The 23,484-nt window shown below is 39.8% G+C and overlaps 1 pseudogene across 1 annotated transcript; it reads right to left on the bottom strand.

The window, feature by feature from the left end:
• Positions 1-11,857: 11,857 nt before the first annotated feature.
• LOC308628755 (adenylyl cyclase-associated protein 1-like) lies at positions 11,858-14,744 on the bottom strand (annotated as a pseudogene). Its single transcript has one exon. The product of its transcript is annotated as an adenylyl cyclase-associated protein 1-like (transcript).
• Positions 14,745-23,484: the final 8,740 nt, after the last annotated feature.

The raw sequence follows: 23,484 nt of genomic DNA, 5'->3' as shown, positions 1-23,484 counted from the left end.
TCCTTACTTCCCTCCTTGATGTACATGCAATTCACACTAGAATCCTTCTTTTGAATCTTAAGATGAGGGATGTGGTTGTACATATCCCTTAAAAAATTTCTGGAGTCACTGTGGGGCTGCACCTGATGTATGTATTGAAAGATTATTGTGAGTTGGCTGAACTATTGGTTGGGAGAAAGGTGGAGAGTAGACAGGGCAGGAATGGGGTGTGTGCAATAGTATGCTTGTACGAGCAAGCACAAAGGGGTGGCCACAAATGTGGTGTGTCTGTCTCATGGCCTGTGTCCTAGGGAGCAGGGAGAGAGAACTAGATGTGATGTCTTACTCTGTTTCTTAAAGTACGTTGGATGTAACATTTTATGGTCTAAAAATACAACTACAGATTGTCATCTTATTTCCTGTGGATAGACTTAGGACTGGCTTGACAATGTCTATTCATTTTGTAAACTGAATAATTTAACTTCCTTTTATTAGTTTTGAAGTTTCTACATAAATATCTACTTTTTCACTTTTGAATACCCTCACGTTTAAAAGACTGATGTGAGAATACTAGGAACTTCCCGTTAAAGTGAAGAGAATAGATTAATTTAGGAAGTTATGGGGTTTGCTTTCAATAAATAAAATTTGGAAATCTTAAAAGCCAAATAATCTTTTGGATGAATTTTCTACAGAAAATACCTATTTATATAGTATGTAAACACAAACGTGCATATGGGGGGGTTGTTTATTTATTTATTCAGAAATGAACCATTCGACAACCATAATAGCCTTTGCATTGAAGGAGCAATTTTCAGGAGGCATCCATATCCTAGAAATGGCAACAAAATAATAAACGGAAAGTGGAATGAATATAAGACCTCTATGCCGGTGACACCAAAAGCCTTGCTTCTAAGGAAGTTCTAAGCACTTAAATACCATGGTGAGCCTCTGACAGTTCTCAATTGCTAGATGATAATTCCCCACCACCCCCCACCCAACCACTTTTCTTCCTCCTGTACATTTTCACCTTCCCCGCTCACTTATTTCAATTCTTTCTCTAATCTTTGGATCTCTGTTTCCACCTTTCTTCACAGGCAGTTCTCAGCCATCCAGAACTACCTGGTGACACTGGTAGCATTTGGGAGACTCTTCTAGTTACCATACTAGGTTTATTAATTTGATAATCCCTCCTCTGTTAACCTTGGGCCTTAATATACCCTTAATACCCCAGATGTGGAGACATTCAACGCTGAAAATGTAACATGAGGGATAAGAAAAGCAACATAGTTTATCTCTGGTAGAAAAAATACTGAACTGGGGGTTAGAAGACATTCTTTGTAGACCAGTACAGTCACCAGAACCTTTCCAATGTTTATATGAATGTAAAGTTTCCTACATAGTTATAAATATTTATACTTACAGACTATAAATGCTATTTAGGCAAGTCTTAGCTAATGCAATAGGACAAGAAAGGAAATGAAAGTTATACTGATTAAGAAGGAAGAAAAGACAGTCCTTTTTCACAGATGACATATTCACCTACGGAGGAAATCTGAATCAACGAAATAACTCTTGGAATTAATAAGCAGTTATATCAAGGTTGCAGGACACTAGGTTAATACACAAAAGTCAATTGCTTTATTATATGCCAAGAATGAACAAGTGGAATTTGAATTTAAAAACACAGTACTACTTACACTAGTACCTCCCCAAATGAAATACTTAGGTATACCTCTATCAAAATATGCACAAAATCTATGTGAAGAAAATGACAAAGCTTTGGTGAAAGAAATCAAAGAAGAACTAAATGAAATGGATAAATATTTCATGTTCATGGATAGGAAAACTTAATATTGTTAAGATGTGAGTCCTTGCCAACTTGATCTATAGATTCAATGCAATCCCAGTTAAAATCCCAGCACTTTATTTTGTGGATATCAACAAACTAATTCTGAAGTTTATATGGAGACACACACACACACACACACACACACACACAAAACAGGATAGCCAATACAATATTGAAGAAGAAGGAGGACTAGTACCCCGGACTTCAAGACTTACTATAAAGTAAGTCTTACTTACTTACAGTAATCAGGACAGTGTGATATTGGTGAAAGAATACACAAATACATCAATGGAAGAGAATGGCCCAGAAATAGATCCATGTAAATATAGTCAACTGATCTTTGACAAAGGAGCAAAGGCTATACAATTCAGAAAAATAGTCTTTTCAACAAATGGTGCTGGAATAACTGGACAAAAAAATGAATCTAGAGATAGGCCTTACATCTTCACAAAAATTAACTCCAAATGGATCACAGACCTAAATGTAAAGTGCAAATCTATATAACTCCTAGAAGATATAGAGGAAAACTTAGGTGACATTAGGTTTGGTAACACTTTTCAGATACATTACCAAAGGCACAGTTCATGAAATAAATAATTGAAATATGGATGTTATTATAATTTAAAACTTCAGCTCTGCAAAAGACAACAGCAAAAGAATAAAAAGACAAGCCACAGACTAGGAGAGAATATTTACAAAAGACATATCTGGTAAAGGACAAAATAAAGAATTCTTAAAACTCAACAATAAAGAAAATAAACAACCTGATTTTTAGCATGGGCCAAAGACCTTAACAGGCACTTCACAAAGAAGATATATAGATGGCAAATAAACATATGAAAAGATGCTTCATGTCATAAGAGAAATGCAAATTAAAACAGCAATGAGATACAACTACATACCTATTGGAGTAGCTAAATTCCAGAGCACTAACAACACTAAATGCGAGCAAGGATGTGGAGCAATAGGAATTTTCATTCATTCATTGCTGGTGGAAATTCTATATGGTTACGGCCACTTTGGAAGAGTTAGGCAGTTTCTTGAAAGCCTAAACAGGCTCTTACCATATGATCCAGCAGTCGTGCTTCTTGGTATTTAGTCAAAGGAGCTAAAAACTTATGTCCACACAAAAGCATGTACACAGATGTTTATAGCAGCTTTATTCACAATTGCCAAACTTTGGGAGCAACCAGGATGCCCTTCAGTAACTAGTGAGTGAATAAACTGTGGTACCTGTAGACGATGGAATATTATTCAGTGCTAAAAAGAAATGAGCTATTAAATCATGTATAGACATGGTGGAAACTAAATGAACACTATTAAGTGAAAGAAGCCAATCTGAAAAGGCACATACTGTATAATTTCAACTAAAGGACATTCTAGAAAAGGCAATATTATGAAGACAGTAAAATAATCAATGGTTAGGGATTGGGGGAAGGTAAAATTAATAGGCAGAGTACAGAGAATTTTTAGGGTAGTGAAACTATCTGTAAGATACTTTAATGCCATTATACATTTGTCCAAACCCATAGAATGTACAGCACCAGGAGCGAACCCTAATGTAAACTATAGACTTTGGGTGATAATGATGTGTCAATATAGGTTCATTAATCGTAACAAATATCCATTCTGGTGGACAGTGATGATAACGGAGGAGGTGAGGGGTATATGAGAAATCTCTGTACCTACCTCTTCATTGTACTGTGAACTTAAAACTTCTCTAAAAATATAGTCTTAACATGCAAAAAAAGAGAAAGATTTACTGTATATTTTTTCATCATAATGGAAGCCCTTATAAAGATCTGATGATATGACCTAGCCTGGTCCTGAAGCTAAGGGGTTATTTATGATGCTAAACTTGGTCTGGAGTAGTGCCACCAGAGCCATCCTAGGGTGGTATATCCACAAGTAGATGATGTAACTTCAGAGACAGGGGTTGGGAGCAATAAGACTCAGCTACCCCTCTCTACAATGTCATTCTCTTTCCTTGTTGACTAACACATTTCTGGGCAACATTTAATTTTGAGAACTTTCTTCATTAAACCATTCATTCACCCATCTCAAATTCAGCAAATACTTAGTTGGGTAAGTAGAAAGTGCTAGGCGTTAATACATTCAACAAGTATCATTGATCATCATTGTGTTTCAGATACAACAGTGACCAAGACTATTTTCCTGCCCTCGAGGTGCATTTAGTCTAATATACTTATTTACACATCAAAATTATAAGTGAATGTAATACTAAGTAGAGTATAATATATGAGAATGATAAATAAAGTAATATGGAAGTTTATAGAAGGATGACTTTTTCATGATTGTGGGTGTCCAGACAGAATTAAGCAAAAAAGGGTGAATTCAGAGATGAATAAACAAGTCAGGTGTGGGAGAACAGAGAATATTTTAGTGAGGGGAAAAGACCATAAGTTGTACAGAAACAGGAGGGCAGAAGCATACTAGGAATAGGTATATAGTCCACTTTGACTAGAAAAGAATATTGAATAGATGAAAAAACTAAGAAGATTGAGATAGACCAAGGTCAAATTACAGAATGATAAAGTCATGGTGACTATGAATCTTAAGAAAAACAAGGGAAAACGCTAATAGTGGAGATCAGAATGAAGGAGAAAATGTTCTTAATGAAATCTCTGCTGGATCCCCTAGGGCTAAAAAGTATAAGTGAAAATAATCATTTTAGATGTACAGGAAACCCAGAGAAAGCATTATCACAAAAGATCATTTCTGAAATTGAGACTATTAAGTAAAAAGAAGATAATCCCCACTTACGTGGAAGTGGTAAGTAAATAGGTACAATTGGCCAAAGATAGGGATATTTATTTCCATACTTACAGTTTACGTTAACAGTTCTTGAAATGTGATGCGTAAAGAGATGAATAGAATCTGATTGAAATAGAAAATTGGCTGTGGAGTGGCAATGCAGAAGGAAGAATGAATATAATTGTAAATAATATAATTTCAAAATTTCAAGGAATCTTTTTATGCATCCTCCACTACCCACCCCACTACTCAGATATATTTTCGATAAAAAATTAACTTGGGGGAGTAAATGAGTTAATATCAAAGGGAAGTGATTCAAGCTGTTAAGAAAGGCACTCTACAACACCAACCTGTTATTACTAATGATCACAATAATAATGACAAATTGCTGCACAGGTCGGGGGTCTGCACCTTGTCTTTGAGAGGGAGGAGAAAAGAAAGAGTCAGTGTGTTCACACTGCCTATAGCACTGCATGGTATGGGAGCGAGACAGGTAGGAGAGTAATTTTTCCCAATAGCTGAAATTCACTTCTGGCATCTTTAGACATAGAGAATCATCAGATAACAGTTAACAAAAAAGTAGGAGGAGGATCCCAAATGCCCACTAAATGTAAAAGCCTCAGCATTGTGCTGGGACACAACTGTAAATATTAGACTCTGCTGTTATGATAATGGCACGTATTTGGCACTCACCTATGCCGCCCATCTGTTGGCTGTTCTCAGGATGGAAGCAAGACAACGGGCTGGTTTCTTTCCTATTCAAAGCATGAGCAGTTTGCCATTCCTCATTTAGGATTTAATGTGCATTTTAGGACAATTGCTCCAGCAGAAAATGATAAGGTAGGGAAGGAGAGAACAGCTCCTGGAGACCACAGATTATTCAGAACCAACAGAGAGGAGAGCTGGTGAAGATGTTCAGTCTGAAGGCAGCCAGTTAATTCATATGTTTGAGGAATTCTGTGGTGAGCCTTGCTTCATGCCAGGGTTGGAAAAATAAGAGAGGCTAAGAGCTTTTTCTGAACACAAATTTATTTTCTTAATACAATGGAAGTCTGGCCCAAAGATGCTTGGTTATTATTGTTTCCTTGTCATCTCCTCAATTCTATCTGTATTGTGAACTAGACAAAGCTCAGACACAGGTCCTGAAAAATATTGTAATCAAGTCTGATGAAATTCTGATTTCCTTCTAATATCTATTTGATCAGCCACTATAAATGCCTATTTCTGTATTTCTTTCTGCTCATTAGACTAGGTACTCATTGAAAGCAGGGGCATATTCATCTCAGTATTGATGATGTCTAACACAGCATCCAGCATGGAAAAGATAAAAGCAAATATTTAAAGAAAGAATGGCAAGAAGGCTTAAGGGGGATGCTTTACCCATAGCCCAGGTCTGTGATCAGGTCCTTGTGTCCAGTCACCTGAGATGACAGTGTAAGTGATTGGTACTTTGGGAACCTTATGCAAAAGTCTCATGGCTCTCAGAGAAGCCACACTGTAACCATCAAATAAGTATGTGTGTGTTTCCGGGGGGAGAGGGGAGGCAGGAGGCTTCCCAACAGCACAATATGGCAGCCAGAGGATTCCAAACATCCAGGTGCTATTTAACTGATGCCATGGCTGGAACTAACCAGGAGACCATGATGACACTTCAGTTTGAGAACCTGGAGTAAGACTTACGGTCATCTCCACCACTTGGCCATTGGAGACAGTTAAGGATCTGACACACCGATTTCTAGGAGACTTAGATATACTTGATGCCAACTCATCATCCACCAAGACTGAAAGCAGGACACAAACTGATGAAAAGTGGTGGGACTCTGACTCATCCTGACCCACAGCTATTGATTGGCATTCTGGTATCAGGCCCCTGAAATTTTCCTGCCGTCTGTGTACAGCACCTACAGACAAGTAGAGTGATGGCCATATCTTCACAGAGATAATTTATGGTGAAGTCTCTCTTCTAGGGAAACTTTTTTCACAAAAGTTTTAATTTGACAATGATTCTTCATAAGATGTAATTTTTCCTGAATGTTCTTTGCCTTCAGGCACCTGTTCTGGAGCATTCTTCCCCCTGCTGTGGTGGTGCCTGAGTTAGATGAGTCTGCAGCCCAACTGCTGGTGCAAATAATGACTTTTACCTCCCAGTGTAGGATCTCAGGCTTCCGAGCCCCACAAAACTTAGAGAAAGGAAAGGAAAAGTTAGGACTTAGAGAAGGGAAAGGAAAAGATGGAATAGTGGATGGAGAGATACTTTGGAACCAAGGCAAGAAAGAAGAAATGTCCTTTGATTAGAGATAACCTCAGCTGAGGAGGAAGGAAATTCTTATCTCTGCCTTATTTTGTGAGGTCATAGAGGTGCCTTCTGACCTTCAATTTCTTCTCATATAATATATTGCTCCCTTAAATATTCAACAAATAAGTCTTGGATACCTACTTTATAGTATGACCATTGTCTCCCAACTCTGCTCGAGGAGAAAAATTTCTTGTCTCCCAGAAGTTCTATACATAGGAGTATGTCTTCTTCACCCTCCTTCATCTAGCCTGAGGATTGAGCTCTACTTTGTGGGGGGAAAAAAAGAGAATACAAACAAAAGCAAAAGAAAGAAGTATGAATAAATAAGCCTCAGCTATTTTCCACTCTTATTCCGATCTTTCATAGACGGAATGATAATCGTTTATTCATCCACCCATCCATATTTTCAAAAAAAAATTTTTATTGAGTGTGTAGTGGGAATGCACACTGCTCAAAGGGATGGGGACATAAAAAGACTTTAGAATCACTAGTTCATGGTTCTCAGTGAATGGACAAAGATGTAGTGTATCTGGAAGCACTGTCTCCAAAATACTTATGTGGAATCCATTTTCTCTCAATCCCTACTTCCACCTGTGTTTTGATTTATATAATTTCCTGCCAATTCTACATGCGTAAGTTATTCATCTGCTTATACCACTCCTGTCCTTCACATCAATAAGCTGTATATGCTTGAAATTACTGTGATCACCAAAAATATGCCAATTACCCCTAAACACACTGAAGAGCATCCTAGAAATGTTGATTAAGAAAAAAATTAATGTGCAATATACAAGTTTGTTATCTAAAAGCTTGGAAACCTAAGATTTACCTTTGATTCTTCTCTCTTACTTCAACATCAAATCCATTAACAAGTCCTCTTAGATCTACCCTCAGCTATATTCGGAATCCATCTCTTCTCTCCATCCATGCCACCACCATCCTCATTCAAGCTTCCATCCTCTCCACCGTGGACAGCTATGATTGTGTCCTCAGTGATCCACCTGCTCTGTCGTTCTACGGTCTTTTTCCACACAACTGTAAGAATAATCTTAGGGTAATCTAAATTTGATTATGCAACTTTCCCACATTAACCCTCCCTTGGTTTCCAACTCAAGCCCCTTGTCATGACCTATAAAGCCTGTATGATCCAGTTCCTGCTTCGCTCTCATCCTTATCCCAGACTACTTATTCTTTAGATCTTTCTGCTCCAACCATATTGGGCACCTTACTCTTCCTAGAGTTTTTCAAGTTCATAACCATCTTATAGACTTTGAATTTGCTATGATTTCCTCTGATTTTAAATATTATCCCTTAGGCCATTGCATGGCTGCCTTCTTATCTTTCAGATTTCAGGTCTGCTAAGAGAAACCTTTATTGACTGTCCAGTCTAAAATGCCCTCCTAACTCTAGTCACTGTCACCTATCCTGATTGATTTTCTTCCTGGTAATTACAACGATAATTTACACGATTCTTGTCTGCCTTTGCTGATGAGAATATGATCTCTTTGGAGGTGAGGTCATGCCCATCTCATTCCTATCTATAATCCTCAGAATCTAGAAGAAGACCCACAACAGAGTAGGTGCTCAATAAATATGTGTTGGATTTTTTAAAATGAATTAATTCATTAAAGAACAGTAGACTGAGATAGATGGGTACTCCCAGACCCTTAACCCTGAGGAAATTTCTCCTGTGCCACTTGTTGGCTAAATAAACAAGAACAAACAATAAACCCCCAAATCAAACAAAAAACAGACAAATTAACAATTGAAAGCATTTTAACTAATTACTGCAAATAAATACACCAAAACCCCCCCAAATCAACAAATAAACACACAAAAGAGTCAATAACCACTGATTTTATCTAATTTATTGCTGTTTGCTCTTCCTGTTGCAAGACCCAAGTATTTCCTGAACTGAGGGCCATCTTCAGCTCTTTCAGCCACCACTGCCTTTCTCAGGTGATCCACTGAGCGGTTTCTTCCACCCGGAGTAATGTTTTCCCCAGAATTCTACCACCACAGGCTTCAGTAGAAATATCTGTGACACATAGATATTACAGCCATTTTTCCCCCCAAAGTAAAAAGAACTGCTGTCTCCCCCCCAAGGGGCCCCCAACACTTCCAGGGTGGCATCGTCGTTTCCTTTCCAGCGACGTGAATGCAATCTCAGGCACACAATAGAAGCAGTGCCAACAAAGTCTGTTCTTGTCAGCCGCACAAACAGCCTCATTACTTGCTAACTGCAAACATGGTTTGAAGCTGCTGCTCCTGCTAAGCTGAAGTCTTCCAACGCCGGGGTTGAGTGATTGAAAATTCCAGATTACAGGCAGAAGGGGATGAAGAGTTGTTTAGAGCTCTTGCTTATCCGCTAAAAGCCTCTGGCCAGAAACAGCTCTCTGCTTGAAGGAAAGTAAATTTCTTCCACAGCTGAAAATTAATGTGTTTTGAGGGAGATCTAGGCAGGATTTGTGGCAGGGAACGTGGCTTACAGGCCTGGGGTAGGCATGGGGAGTGATAACTAGCAGTCATTCCTCAAACCAGGGAGGTCCCTGTCTGACAATAACCAAGGCTGGGAGCACTAAGATTTAACTGTTTCTCTCAGTGTGAGATGGGATTAGTTATGCCATTGCAGAAAAACACCTCTGTAGGTTGATCATGGCTATAATTCTAATTGTATCATATTTGTTGTAAGGGCTCTGTTTTATCTGACATCTTGAAAAACTGGACCACACATCATTGGACATGGAAGTGCCAGGATTCTGGTTGAATATTCAAGGATATAAGGACTTTAGCTGGGTTAGTGAAATCTCTTTATCTTGAATTGTCTTCAACACCAAACTGTTCTTGAATTACGGATTCAGGTAGGAAGAAGAAACAGGAACAAATTTCCTCTATTCTCTATCACATTCTCTCAACATTCAACATATACATTCATTCAATTATTAGAAATTATGAATTGAATTCTTTCTGAAACGTTAGGTGATGGTTATGCAAAGTATCTGGAGCAACTCAGTAGCATGGTCCCTGCTGTCAACTGCCTCATATTCCCTCTGGGGAAACAGAACAGACACTTAAACAAATACTCATGATGGAATGGGGTGAGTCCCATAGTGTAGGTAAATATCAGGTGTTGGAGAGCCCAGATGTTGGAGTGATTTGTTGCACTCAGTTTTGGAAAGGACCTGACAAAGGTGGAAACCATAGAAGTTAAGTAGAATGAGATTTCCAGGTCTAGATTGGGGATGGAGGAATTGAATAAGTGGCTTTCTAAATAAATAAGCACATACACGCAAACATCTTTAGAGATTATTAGCTCTGGAGGTAAAGTTGTGGGCAGACCCTTTGAAGAATATAAGGAATATTTTGCCTTTCTCACTCAAAAAATAATGCCCATAAACATACCATTTTTAACAATGTAATTCCAAGGAGATCACAGAAGGCTCCATAGCAGGTACAGATTAATACTTTAGGAAAACTTTAGTCTAAATCCCTTTAGTTCATTTTCCCCTTTAATGCAGTATTTCTCAAAGTAAAGGCTGGGAGCCAGCTACATTGGAAACACCTGCGATGTTTGCTTAAAATGCAGATTCCTGGGGCCCCATTTCAGACCTATTTAAAAAGTTTCTCTAGTGTGGGGTTCAGGACTCTGCATTTTAACAACAGCTGTGTGATTCTGTGCAATGAAAAATTTAAAAGCTCCTGGGAGATTCTGGTGCACACATTCTAAACCCTGGAGCATTTCCTGTTTATTTGGACTCACTGTGACCCTTTTAAACTAGGGGTGTTGCCCACCTACATCTGCTGAGAGGCCTAAAGGACTTCACTCACAGAAAATCACCTATTTAGGATACCCTGATTCCCATCCTTCCTGCGAGTTCCATATAGTGAAGTTCAGCTTTTGACATCAAGTGCCATTTATGCCTACCTTGTTCCCATGGGTGTGTCTTATCTGCCTAACAAGACTGCAAATTCCCTGGGCTGTTGGGTCCTTGCTTTTCATCTTGTATCCTAGATGGCTGGGTGCATGGCACGTGCTTAATAAGTATTTATTCGTTGGTTATGGAATCAGTGTTCCTTCTTCTTATTCCTTGAACACAGCTGGCCAGCCTCACTGTCATTCCATCAGGATCCAAATGGTTTCTATTTGTGGTGGGGTTTTTTTGCATTTTGTTTTCAGCTGGTCTTGTACACCCCTGTGTCTACATCATCTGGTCTGTTTTATGAAGAAATGTCTTGTTAGATTTATCCTCAGCTTCGCTTCTCCCTCCCCGGCCTCCCTGTGGTTCTTTCACAGAAAGCCCTTTGTGTTGAGCAAACAGGCTCTAATCTGCACATCTTCCTCTGCACTTCAACAGGGCTGCCAGGTGAGCATCCCGACACCAGCCTGGAACAGCTGTTCAAGTGGTCCTGAGCAGTGGGCAGTGATTGTGTGTGCAGTTCTCTTGTCTGATGGGCCCTGGGTCCAGCACGCTTGGGGAGGAAACCACAAGCGCAAATGTTTGCCTTGCTGCCTGGAAGTCGTAAAAGCAGCTGCCTGCTGATTGATGATAACTTGCATAATGACACCGAGTGTCCAGATGCTGCCAGGCGTGAGCGAGACCCTGTGAGCTCCCCTGTGCAAGCCCTGGCTGGTTGGCCAAACCCTTATCTTTCAGCATGCAGGCAACAAAGACGGCAAGAGCCAGAAGGTATCTGATCCAAAGATGCCCATTACAACCCTGATGGTTTTAACACATGGAGAGAGCAAGGGAGCAGCTTGATGCTTTCCGCTTGCAAAGTCACTAAGAAAACTACACACAGGGGCTCAACACAGACATGGTGCCTCTATATCGGAATATCAGGATAGGATGTACTAGTATTTTTATATTTTATGGATAAAATGGAGTCTATTATGGAGCTAGTAGAATTGGCTTCTAGAAACATTTCTTTTTTTTGTTTTGTTTTAATATTATTCTATTTTCTGTATAACTTTAAGTACATAAAGGTTCATTTCCACAGGCCTCAGGAAATGGGTAGAAGTCACAGGACAATCTCTCTTCCCACCAAAAAAAGTTGCATATTTTGGTAAAGTGTTTGTCCTAGAGGAAAAGCTGAAATTTACAATAGCAATTCTGTGCAAGATTTTTACACAAGACCTAAAACCAGCCTGCAATGGAGATTTTAGTCCTCTGTTCAGGTGCCCAGACAGAAGCCAAAAGCTGTTGAGCATGACAGGGCAAAGGAAGCAATGAAGATGGATCATGGGCACCCAGCATGGAAGGAGAAAGGGAAGCCAGATTCCTGGGAATGGTGTGGTTTTCCTTTTTTTCTCTCTCTCTTTTTAAGTCATCTCTGTAGGAAGGTGGTGGGCAGGGGCCCCAGAGAGAGGAAGGGTCCAAGACTCCTTTAGCTGGCCTGGGTGCAGGGCACCACCCCGGCAGCTAACACAGGACAACCTACTATCTCAGGTTCGGGCAGATACAGGATGGAATGCAGAAGAAAAGGAATGCTTATAGGAAATCATTTTGCTTGGAATGCTAGATGGCCAAGCTTCAGCCTTTGGTCCTGTGCAACCCTTGCCTCACTTGTCAATAGTGAAAGTTAGTTTAAGTTAGAAGAACCAACTAGGGTCACACCAGGTTCTGCTACCTTCACGCTCATTGTTAGAAAAAGATTAACTTCTGTGAACGTTCTGATCTGTTAATTCCTGGGGACTGCTTTCTTCTTCCCCAAAGACTATTTTATGGTCAAATAGCCCCAAAGGCTGAAAGCTAAAACACACCTGTCCTGATGTGCAGTTCCTTAAGAATGGACTGGCTGTATGGTTGAGCTAATACAGAAAAGCTGCACCTTCCTGCAGAAGATCAAAGACCTGCTATCCCACCCCAGATCTCAGCCTGAAGGATATTTCAGTGAAGGCAGGTAGCTGTGCTTCTCAAAGCAGAGAAGCAGTTTAAGAGCAGAAAGGTAGAGGAAGTCTAGAAAAGAACCATCTTGATACAGATTTATCCCACGCTGTGAGGGAGAGGGCAAAGAACCCGGTGGCACTTTGCTTATCCAGCAATTTCTGTCACTGCGGTGACCAACTACTGCCCATTCCATATGGTCTTGAGCTGCTCAGGGACTGGGAACTCATTGAAGTCACCACCTTCTGTAGGCATGAAGACATTCATCTCAGAAGATTTGGCACTGACTATCTCACAATCCAGGGAATTCTTGCTCAGGTAAACGTGGCAGCCATCTGTTCTGTTGATGGAAATGGTTGGCACTTTACCCATTACCTGAACTTTGACATCCCTACAGTTGATTATCTCCATGATGCCCACCACGTCATTGAACACCAGACAGAGTTTCTTACAGTTATCTATTGTAGCAGAGTTAATTTTGCCCTTGATTTGCAATGTTGAGTTGACACACTTGAATATGTAAGCCACCTGTTTCAGCTCTGTGTCATCTATCACCAGGTTGGAAACATTCTCCTGATTGTCCACTCTCCACTTCTTGCCCTTCAGTTCAGGTAGAACTGGCTCCTTCTTTGTGACTGGTTTGGGGGATGGGCTGACTCCTGGTTTAGATGCAGAGAATGGTTTGGGGCCACTTCATACTGGAGCAGTCTGAGCGTTCAAGGCAGGGTTCTTTTGAGTCTTCATGTCATCAGATACAAGTTTCAGGGCATGTGTGATGCTTTCCCCCTGATTAATCTGTGCAAACAGTGCTGAGCAGGAAGCAGACTCATCTGAGCCTGAACTGGTGGGGACTCGGGGGGAGGTGGGCCTGGGCGTGGAGGGGGAGGACCCGATCCAGCAGAGGGTCCAGATGGCAATCCACTCAGTCCTTTTGCCACGGCCTGGTTTAGCTCCAGGCCAGTCCAGTGGTATGGAACTCTTTAATGTAAGCCGGCAGCTCTGTCCATATACTCAAGTAACCTTTGACCCAGCCCACATCTTTGTACTCCTTGAGGAGTCAGTTTGTGTAAAACGTGGCAACATCATTCATTTCCTTCACTTAGGGACCAGACTTGGGAGCCATAGCCACCCAGCCCAGGGCCTGGATACCTTCGCTGACAGCTGACCGGTGATTGAACTTGCTGCCTCGGTTCTTCTCCCCAAAGGTTATCACTTCTTGGATCTGCTTGGAGATGGGTGCCAACAAATCAGAAAGCTTATTGCCTGCTGGCTGCTGGCCTTGAGAGGCTATAACCAAGAGCGCTCGCTGCAACTTCAGACCCGTGTGGGCCATCTCTGCAAGCTTCTGCACATCTCCCCCAGTCTCTTCACCGACCTTGAGGTACTCTGCCACAGGACCGGCCAACGGTGAGTCCAACGCTTGCACCTGTGGAGTCATTCCTGCTTTTGCAGCACTGTCTCTACACCCACGGTGTGTGTCAGGGGCATGGAGCCTGCCTTCAGGCGGCCCACCGCTCTCTGCAATCTTTCTACCAGATTTTGCATGTCAGCCATAATGTAGCACCTTCTCAGAGCTCTGCCGCACCTCGGGACTGTGATCAGCCGCTCTCCCTAGAAACATTTCTTAAGGAGATTTTTTCTTCTACTGAGGCCAGATTCTAAGCCAGCCACACTTATGTTCATTACCTCCCCATAGGATTTGGCTCACTGGTGTGGAAAAAACTAGGTAGTCTTTGAAATTAAAACGGCCTACCAAAGTGGTTAAAAATGGCAACGAAAAGTGGAAGAATACCAATGTACAGTCTTTTGCATCAGCACTTCTCAAATCACTCTCTTTCATCCATTTTTATTTCTACTGATTTAGTCGAAACCCTTACCACTTCTGTTGCAATCCTAACAGGTTCCCTTACCTGTGGTCTCACCCTGCTGTAATTTACTCTCCACATGGCAGAAAGATTTCCCACAGTCGTCATGGGTCAGGTTATTCTTCTCATTGGCTCTCTTTGGTTGCCTGTGGTGGGAAATGTCCAAACTCTCTGTTACAGACTAGAGGGTGCATCGTGATTCTCCACTTCTCTCTAAATGCAGATAAACCTCCTCAACCCAGGGGCCTATAAGCTGCAACGTGATCAGGTTTCTGTCTACGTCTCCACAGGCAGGGGACCCTTCACTCTTTACCCCTCACGTTGTTCTGTCTACCCTGCCTTGGCCTGCCTTTTGTGTCAGTAGCCATTACATTTGTCACATTGAATTCTGCAGAATGTAAGTCATGAAAGATGTTAACTGGAGCTGTTAAAAAAATTGGTCAAAGAAATTTGAGAAATTGGTGAATATTAAATCACACTATTATACTAAAGTCTGAACATCCTATTCTTAAAAAAAAAAAAAAAAAAAAAAAAGCAGCTTTGCTTAACCAAACATTTCCCAAACATAGCCGAACTCAGAATACCTTTTTTTGGAAACACACCTGGGTAAATCTGTTTCCTCGGTCAACAATCTGGAAAATTCACTCTTAAAGCTCTTTGCATCCTGGTCTCTCTTTTGCCCCCTCCCATACATACACTGATGCGAATTCTTCTGTTTTCCTTACGGCATACACCCATCACCCTTAGCACAGCGCTCTAACATTTACTATCTCAAGATTCCTTTTGATATAATTTGCAAAAAACAAATTCAGGTTCGTTTTAGCAAATGGGGAAGATTTTACATTGGCGAATATGATGGTGGATGGCAATCTTGGTTATAACTTAGTAGTTCTCAGTAGAGGGTGATTTTGTCCCTCTACCTACTGTCCCCCAGGAGAAATCTGACAATGTCTGAAGACATTTTTGTTGTCACAACTGCAAGAAAGTGGTGCTACTGGCATCTAGTGCCAGGTAGAGGTAAGCACCCTCACCACCACCAGGAGGAAGTATTGAGCCCAAAATGCCAGCGGTGCCAAAATTGAGAAACTCGACTAGATCCAAACACTCAAGTTATTAGGAATTCTTTGTTATTCCTCTCTCATTTCTTCTGTCAAAGCTTGATTTTATCTTTGTCTGCATAGCAGGAAATATGCCTGGTGTCCATATCAGATTCCCTTAAATCTAGTTTTATGACCTAATAGAAGAAAAGTCTTCTTCACTAGTTTCAACCAGAAAAATATGCAAGAATTTATTTAATTGGTCCAGGTTTAATCATGTGTTCATTACAGAATCACTCCCTGTAGATGTTACAGTGATCCCAATATAAGCCATGTTCCCACCTTTGGGGAGATGGCATAAGAATTGGGGTGGGGTGGGCAAAACTGTATTAGTCAGACAAAAGCAACATTTATCACACTTTCTTAGAATTCACTTCCTCATTTTTAAAATAGAAATGATATTTATTTCATAAAACATCATTGTGAGACCTTTTTAGTGTATGTAACGAGTCTAACAGAATATTTGATATAAGAGAGATGCTTAATAAATGGTAGATATGATTCGTAGATTCTTTTTAATGTTTTACCGTGGCAAGAACACTTAACAGGAGATCGGCCCTCTTAACACATCCTTAAGTATGCAATGCAGTATCGTTTACTACAGGCACAATATTTTATGGCAGATCTCTAGAACTTACTCCTCTCACATAACTACAATTCGATACCCTTTGAGCAGCAACTCCCCAACCCCCCTTCCCTCAGTCCTGGTAACCACCATTCTACTCTCTATTTCTATAAGTTTGACTATTTTAAAGACTTCATATAAGCAGATTCATACAATATTTGTCCCTTGTGTCCAGCTTACTTCACTTAGCATAATGTCCTCCAGGTTTATCCATGTTGTCATATATGGCAGGATTTCCTTCTTTTTCTAAGGCTGAGTAATATTACTTTATATATATATATATATCACTTTCTTTATCCATTCATCATCAACGGACATTTAGGTTGTTTCTGTATCTTGGCTATTGTGAATAATGCTGCGATGAACAAGGGAGTGCATGTATTTCTTACAGATCCTTATTTTAGTTCTTTTGGATATATAGCCAGAAGCAGGATTGCAGGATCATAGGGTAATTCTATTTTTTAATTTTTTGAGGAGTCTCCATACTGTTTTCCATAGTGGCTGCACCATTTTACATTCCTACTAAAAATGTGTAAGAGTTTCAATTTCTCCGCATCCTCACCAATATGTGTTTTGTTTGTTTTGCTTTAAAAATAGACATTCTAACAGGTGTGAGGTGATATCTCGTTGTGGTTTTATTTGTATTTCTCTGATGATTAGTGATGTTGATCACCTTTTCTTATACCTGTTGGTCATTTGTATTTCTTCTTTGAAGAAATGTCTTACAAGTCCTTTGCCCATTTTTTAATGACTATTTTATTTTTGCTATTGAGTTATAGGAGTTTCTTACATAATTTGGATATGAATCCTTTATCAGATATATGTTTTGCAAATATTTTCTCTCATTCTGTAGGTTGCCTTTTCTCTCTGTTGGTTGTTTTGTTTGCTTTGCAGAAGCATTTTAGTTTGATGTAGTCCCATTTGTCTAATATTGCTTTTGCTACTTGCGCTTTTGGTGTCATATTAGTTGGTAGCTATTTAATGATGATGCTGATTAGAAGACAAATAAGAAAGCAATATAAATAGTCAATCTCTAACATGAAAAAAACCAATATCATATGTAGTCCAGAAATCAGAATAGAAAACATAATATTTATCTTTGGTTTTGATTTTTATTTTTAAGTGTCAGCAATTGGGCTTTTAAATTTGCTTGCTTACAAAAGTATACCACAAGCTGATAAAATATATCTGGTAGCTGTGGTGTCAGGAGTCCCTTTCGAGTTGTGAAATATACACAGTTTGAAATATTTGGTGTCAAGGTAGCATTTAAATCTTCAGACCAATTAAGTCTAATTATTGAGTGAATAGTAATACTTTTCTTCAACAATGTGAAATTTAAATTAAAACTTATTTTCAAATTAGAAGGTAACACCTACTACCTGTCAGTTAGTCAAATGTTTGTTTGAGGATCTGGTTAGGAAAACAATAGAGGTTAAAAATACTAAAGTCAAGTCAAGTCTTTCTTATATTATGAGCATTATACTTAGATTAATCAAAAATCTTGCTTTTTAAACCAGTACTATGGCAAACCTAAAATAGATTTTTCTGAAACTCATGAACAAGGTCTAGTTAAAGGTGTCAAGCATGTGTGAATTGTAGGTAACTCATGGGCTTGAAACGGCAGAAACGTCCCATCGGTTGTTGCCAACTGACAACAATCTCATTGTTCTCTCCAGCTATATTAAAATTACTTAATATTTCTCCTGTTTTATGTGAGCTCTGGTGGAGAGCTATAAAAAGTAAACAGATAGGTAAGAACCTGGCTACAGAGATTAGCGCAGGAGGAAAACCTTACCATGGCAGTCAGCGAAGAAAACCATCTTGTTGGGTATAAAATTCACGAGTAAATACACACAGGGTATACACACATATATGAAGAATATTCCAGGCTTCACCCACTGTGCTACAGAAGCTAAAATTTTGCTCACTGGGTTATGGATAACATATGAAGGGTGCTGTGCAGTGTAGAAACAAAGACATCAGAAATGGCCAATGTGAACCACATTTTCTGATGATCAATAAATACGGAGTAGGCTCAGTTTTATATTCAACTATATATTTTTCTTTTTTGTAACATCTTTATTGGAGTATAATTGCTTTACAATGTCGTGTTTCTGCTTTATAACAAAGTGAATCAGCTATACGTATACATATATCCCCATATCCCCTCCCTCTTGCATCTCCCTCCCACCCTCCCTATCCCACCCCTCTAGGTGGTCACAAAGCACTGAGCTGATCTCCCCGTGCTATGCTGCTGCTTCCCACTAGCTATCTGTTTTACATTTGGTAGTGTATGTATGTCCATGCCACTCTCTCACTTCGTCCCAGTTTACCCTTCCCCCCTCCCCATGTCCTCAAGTCCATTCTCTATGTCTGCGACTTTATTCCTGTCCTGCCCCTAGGTTCTTCATAAGCTTTTTTTAAAAATATATTTCATATATATGTGTTAGCATACGGTATTTGTTTTTCTCTTTCTGACTTACTTCACTCTGTATGCCAGACTCTAGGTCCATCTACCTCACTACAAATAACTCAATTTTGTTTCTTTTATGGATGAGTAATATTCCATTGTATATATGTGCCACATCTTTATCCATTCATCTGTCGATGGACACTTAGGTTGCTTCCGTGTCCTGGCTATTGTAAATAGAGCTGCAGTGAATATTGTGGTACATGACTTTTTTTGAACTATGGTTTTCTCAGGGTATATGCCCAGTAGTGGGAGTGCTGGGTCATATGGTAGTTCTATTTTTATTTTTTTAAGGAACCTCCATACTGTTCTCCATGGTGGCTGTATCAGTTTACATTCCCACCAACAGTGTAGGAGTGTTCCTTTTCTCCACACCCTCTCCAGCATTTATTGTTTGTAGATTTTTTAATGATGGCCGTTCTGACTGGTGTGAGGTGATACCTCATTGTAGTTTTGATTTGCATGTCTCTAATGATTAGTGATTCAACTATATTTTTAATAAAGGCATGCAGCAAATTAAGAACAAGTACTATGGACCCTACTATCCCATTTCATTACCCACATGAATAAATCGTCTTGGGTTGGCTGCTCCAATCACACCTTCTCCCTGCCTTTGCCCTTCTTATGATTCAATATAATGTTTCCAAGATTTATTAATGTTAATATATGTAGCTTTAATTCACACAACCTATGACTTTAAAAAAATCATTAGGGCTTCCCTGGTGGCGCAGTGGTTGAGAGTCCGCCTGCTGATGCAGGGGACACGAGTTCGTGCCCCGGTCCAGGAGGATCCCACATGCCGCAGAGTGGCTGGGCCCGTGAGCCATAGCCGCTGAGTCTGCACGTCCGGAGCCTGTGCTCCGCAACGGGAGAGGCCACAACAGTGAGAGGCCCGTGTATCGCAAAAAAAAAAAAAAAAAAAAACATTCTTCCATAGAATGGAACAAAGTAATGTATATTACTACATGGGTATGTCTCAAAAATGTTCCCATACCAACACCAATAACCTTGGAGTTTCACTGACCAATAATCCTATGAATTTGCAATATTCCCTCCCCCTCCTCTCATTTCGCAAATGTGGAAGCACAAGCCCTTAACCACTAGGCTGTATAGAGACTGAATTCATGCCTTAGAGCTGGTTCTCAATATCTGCTTATATATCTAAGTGGTTAGTAACTCCAAGCTAAATGAGCTAATCAAATTTAGGAGTATTTTGAGTATATGTAGATTGTTGTTTTCCAAGTTCTGTGGGCATGGAAGGAGAGCTGTGTTCAGGAGAGCTGTGTTCTTGACTCTTTGAAAAATAGAGAGTTAGGTTTATCAATTCAGAAGGGCCTGTGTTTCTACTCTCTAAATAAGAGACTGTTAACAAATGTCATATCATTGTGGCAAAAACTTTCTTACAATATGCCAAATTCCTTTGCTTCACTCTCTTGTACCTTAAATAGACTAGTACACTTAAGCACTCAAAATCAAATCATTGGAAGATGTTTTATATAAAAAGTCCTTTAGTGCTTTTTCCCCTCCCTTCTTATTAAAATGTCAACACCTAAGTCTAACCATGGAGAAGGTATTGTTTGCTGGATGAATAATCTTAGCCAGTGAGTGGTCCTTTCCCTCATGCCTCCCTCCTTCAAAAAGAGGATTAAGCCATTGTTCCCTCTGAATTCAACAACTAAAGTAATAAAAATGATGTTTTTCTTTATAAAGTCAAGAAATTACAAGTTTACTGGTTTTCTGGGTTCAAATTATAACCCTCAACAGCCCTGTATGGCATTCCTGAGAGGGTAAACCCCTGTTTTCTTTTTCCCAAATGATAACAGGAAAATTCTTCTTTCAATGTACCAGAAAAGGCAGAATTAATACAATATTGGTAACACTGAAAAAGAGAAAAAGAAAGAAAGAAAAGAAAAACAAAGAAAAGCAACAAACAATCATTAATCATTGAGCATTTTACAAACACTATCTCATTTATCCCTTCATTGGTCGTGGAAGTATTACCATTATCACAGATAATTGTGGCTCCATGAGGTGATATTATCTACACAAAATCACTCAGATGCTAAGAGGTGAAACTGGGGTTTAAACGTAAGTCATTTTTGACCCCATATCCCTTATGTGTGTACATTCAGCCATATGAAGTATTTCATCAAAACTCACTTCTTTGCTCTTTTCTCATATAAGTTTAAGATTTACTGGATATTAACCTGTTAACCTTTTATTCTTCCTCACCGCATGTTATTCTTAAATAGGGAAAGGAAAATGAAATGTGCCCTCAGGAGCCAAAGTTGTTAGGTCTAGTTTACCCTACTATGTTCCCCCCCAACTTTGTCTACTCAACCTCCATTCCATGAGTTGAAAACTCCTGCTGATAAAATAGAAGCTGTTAATAATGAAATTCAACATCATACTCTAGTTTTTCACACTGGGTTGTTGAACATCAGGATTCCAATCTAGTCCCAATGTTTTTTCTATCTGCTTTCCTTGGGCGACCTCATTCACATCCATGGGCTAAATTATTACATCCGTGCTGCTTGTTTTCAAATCTCACTGCCCAGCCCGTACGTCTTCACTGTGCTCCAAATCCTTGAGTCCAAGTACTTCTTCTTCATTTAGAGGCTTCACTGGCGTCTAGAATTCAACAAGTCCAAAACCAATTCTGTCACCTCCCTGCAAAATAAACATTATAGATGTGATAAAGAAAGAACAAAAAGGAAATACGGAAGGAGGGAAGAACCAGTTCCACATTCCGTGCTCCACTTTTCATTGAAGGGTACCACCAGCCAGCCAGTGGCCAACCAAACACCAGAGCACCACATTTGACTACTCTTCATTTCTTGCAGCTGATCGATCTCCAGGACCCCCCTGGCTTTACAGTCTATGTATTTCTCAAGGAGTCATCCTTTTTGCCCCTAATGTTGTTCAGTCTCTGGCATCTATTTTCAGGAATCAATCCACTAGCTTTCGAAAGCGGTTTCTGTTCAACCTTTTTCCTTGTCCACTCCTACAATCTGAACTCCATGCTGTAATATGAGGTAAACATTGAAAAATGAATATCTGAACATGCCAATCCCTGTTCCTGCTGTAGTACTGTAGGGTTTAAGGCATGGAGCCAGACTGCCTGGGTTTGATCCTGGCTCTGTCATTTATGACCTTGGGAAAGTTACTTAACCTCTCTATGCATCAATTTTTTTTTTGTAAAATAAGGATAATAATAATGATAACCTTATGGGATTACTATGAAATTAACCACACGAAATGCATACTATGTAAGTGCTATATAAATGTTAGTTGTTTTAGTTTTTTCTTATTATTGCTGAAACACTTCAGTGAAGCCCTAACTCCATTACAGGACTTACCAGGTTTTTTGAGTTCTGACTACCATGTACCTCACTGGTCTAATTCCTCAACACTTTTCACTCTCACTGTAGAAGCTCTGGCTATAAATTACTTGCACTTCTTCCAGTGTATGCTGCTTTCTTTTATCTCTGGCCAGTCCTTATGTCTGGAACACATTTTCCTAACCACCCACCTCCTCTTCTTCCTTAAGGTCTCAGTATAGTTATTTCTTCCTCCTGGAAGCTTTCCTTGAATCCCTAACCTGAGTTAGGTGCCCTTCCTCAGTGATGCTATGACATCCCACAGCTGCTCCATCTACACTTACCATCTCTCTCCAGAGCACTGTGACTGACCATCTACGTATCTGTCTTCACCACTAAATGTGCAGACACCGTGAGTGTGGGCACGCTGTCTTCCTTGTATTCTTTGACATAGCGTCCAGTGCAAAGTACATTCTTTATAAATATTTACTGAATGTGTTAACTAAATAGACTTTTTGCTGTACGCAGGCCTCTCACTGTCGTGGCCTCTCCCGTTGCGGAGCACAGGCTCCAGACGCGCAGGCTCAGCGGCCACGGCTCACGGGCCCAGCCGCTCCGCGGCATGTGGGATCTTCCCGGACCGGGGCACGAGCCCGTGTCCCCTGCATCGGCAGGCGGACTCTCAACCACTGCTCCACCAGGGGAGCCCCCATAATCACTTATTTATGCTTCTACTATATTCAAGCCACTTTTAATGTTTGCTTGAATCATTGTTTCTTCTGGAATTGCCAGTGGTGATAGAAAGACGGTACCACATTATATTTGAAAGTGCAGGGAGAATTTCTTCAATAATCCCAAAGGTAGTGAAATTAACTACTAAACAAGTATAATAAGTAACAGCAAAAGTACCATGATTAATAAGTTATAGCAACATTTTCTAAGCTAATTTTCAACATATTAAGTTGCTACAAATATTTTTTTGCTGAAACAAAAGAAAATAAAAAGAATAGAATCGGATAGGAATTTTACAAAATATGATTTGATCGAAAATAGGAAAATTTTAAATGCACAAAAGATTGCCCCGCAGTCTCCACACTGTTTGGAAAAATAAGTGACAAGGGAAGACTATAAAGTAACTTTTCTAATCACATCCCCCAGTTTTCTGTCCGTTGACTGGACAAATTTTAAAATAAAAGCCCCGAAATAAAACCCAGCTTTTCCTTTCTTCTTTACTATCCTTGAGGCCACTTTAATTCTTTACATGCTAAGAATAGCCCCCAAAATAGGTAAGAATTTTCCAAGGGGAAATATTATTTCAGTTTT

This window comes from Mesoplodon bidens (assembly GCF_964165515.1).
Source record: "Mesoplodon bidens genome assembly, chromosome: 15".
Taxonomy (NCBI): domain Eukaryota; kingdom Metazoa; phylum Chordata; class Mammalia; order Artiodactyla; family Ziphiidae; genus Mesoplodon; species Mesoplodon bidens.
The sequence above is the reverse complement of the archived record's forward strand: the minus strand, read 5'-3'. Positions and strand labels throughout refer to the sequence as shown.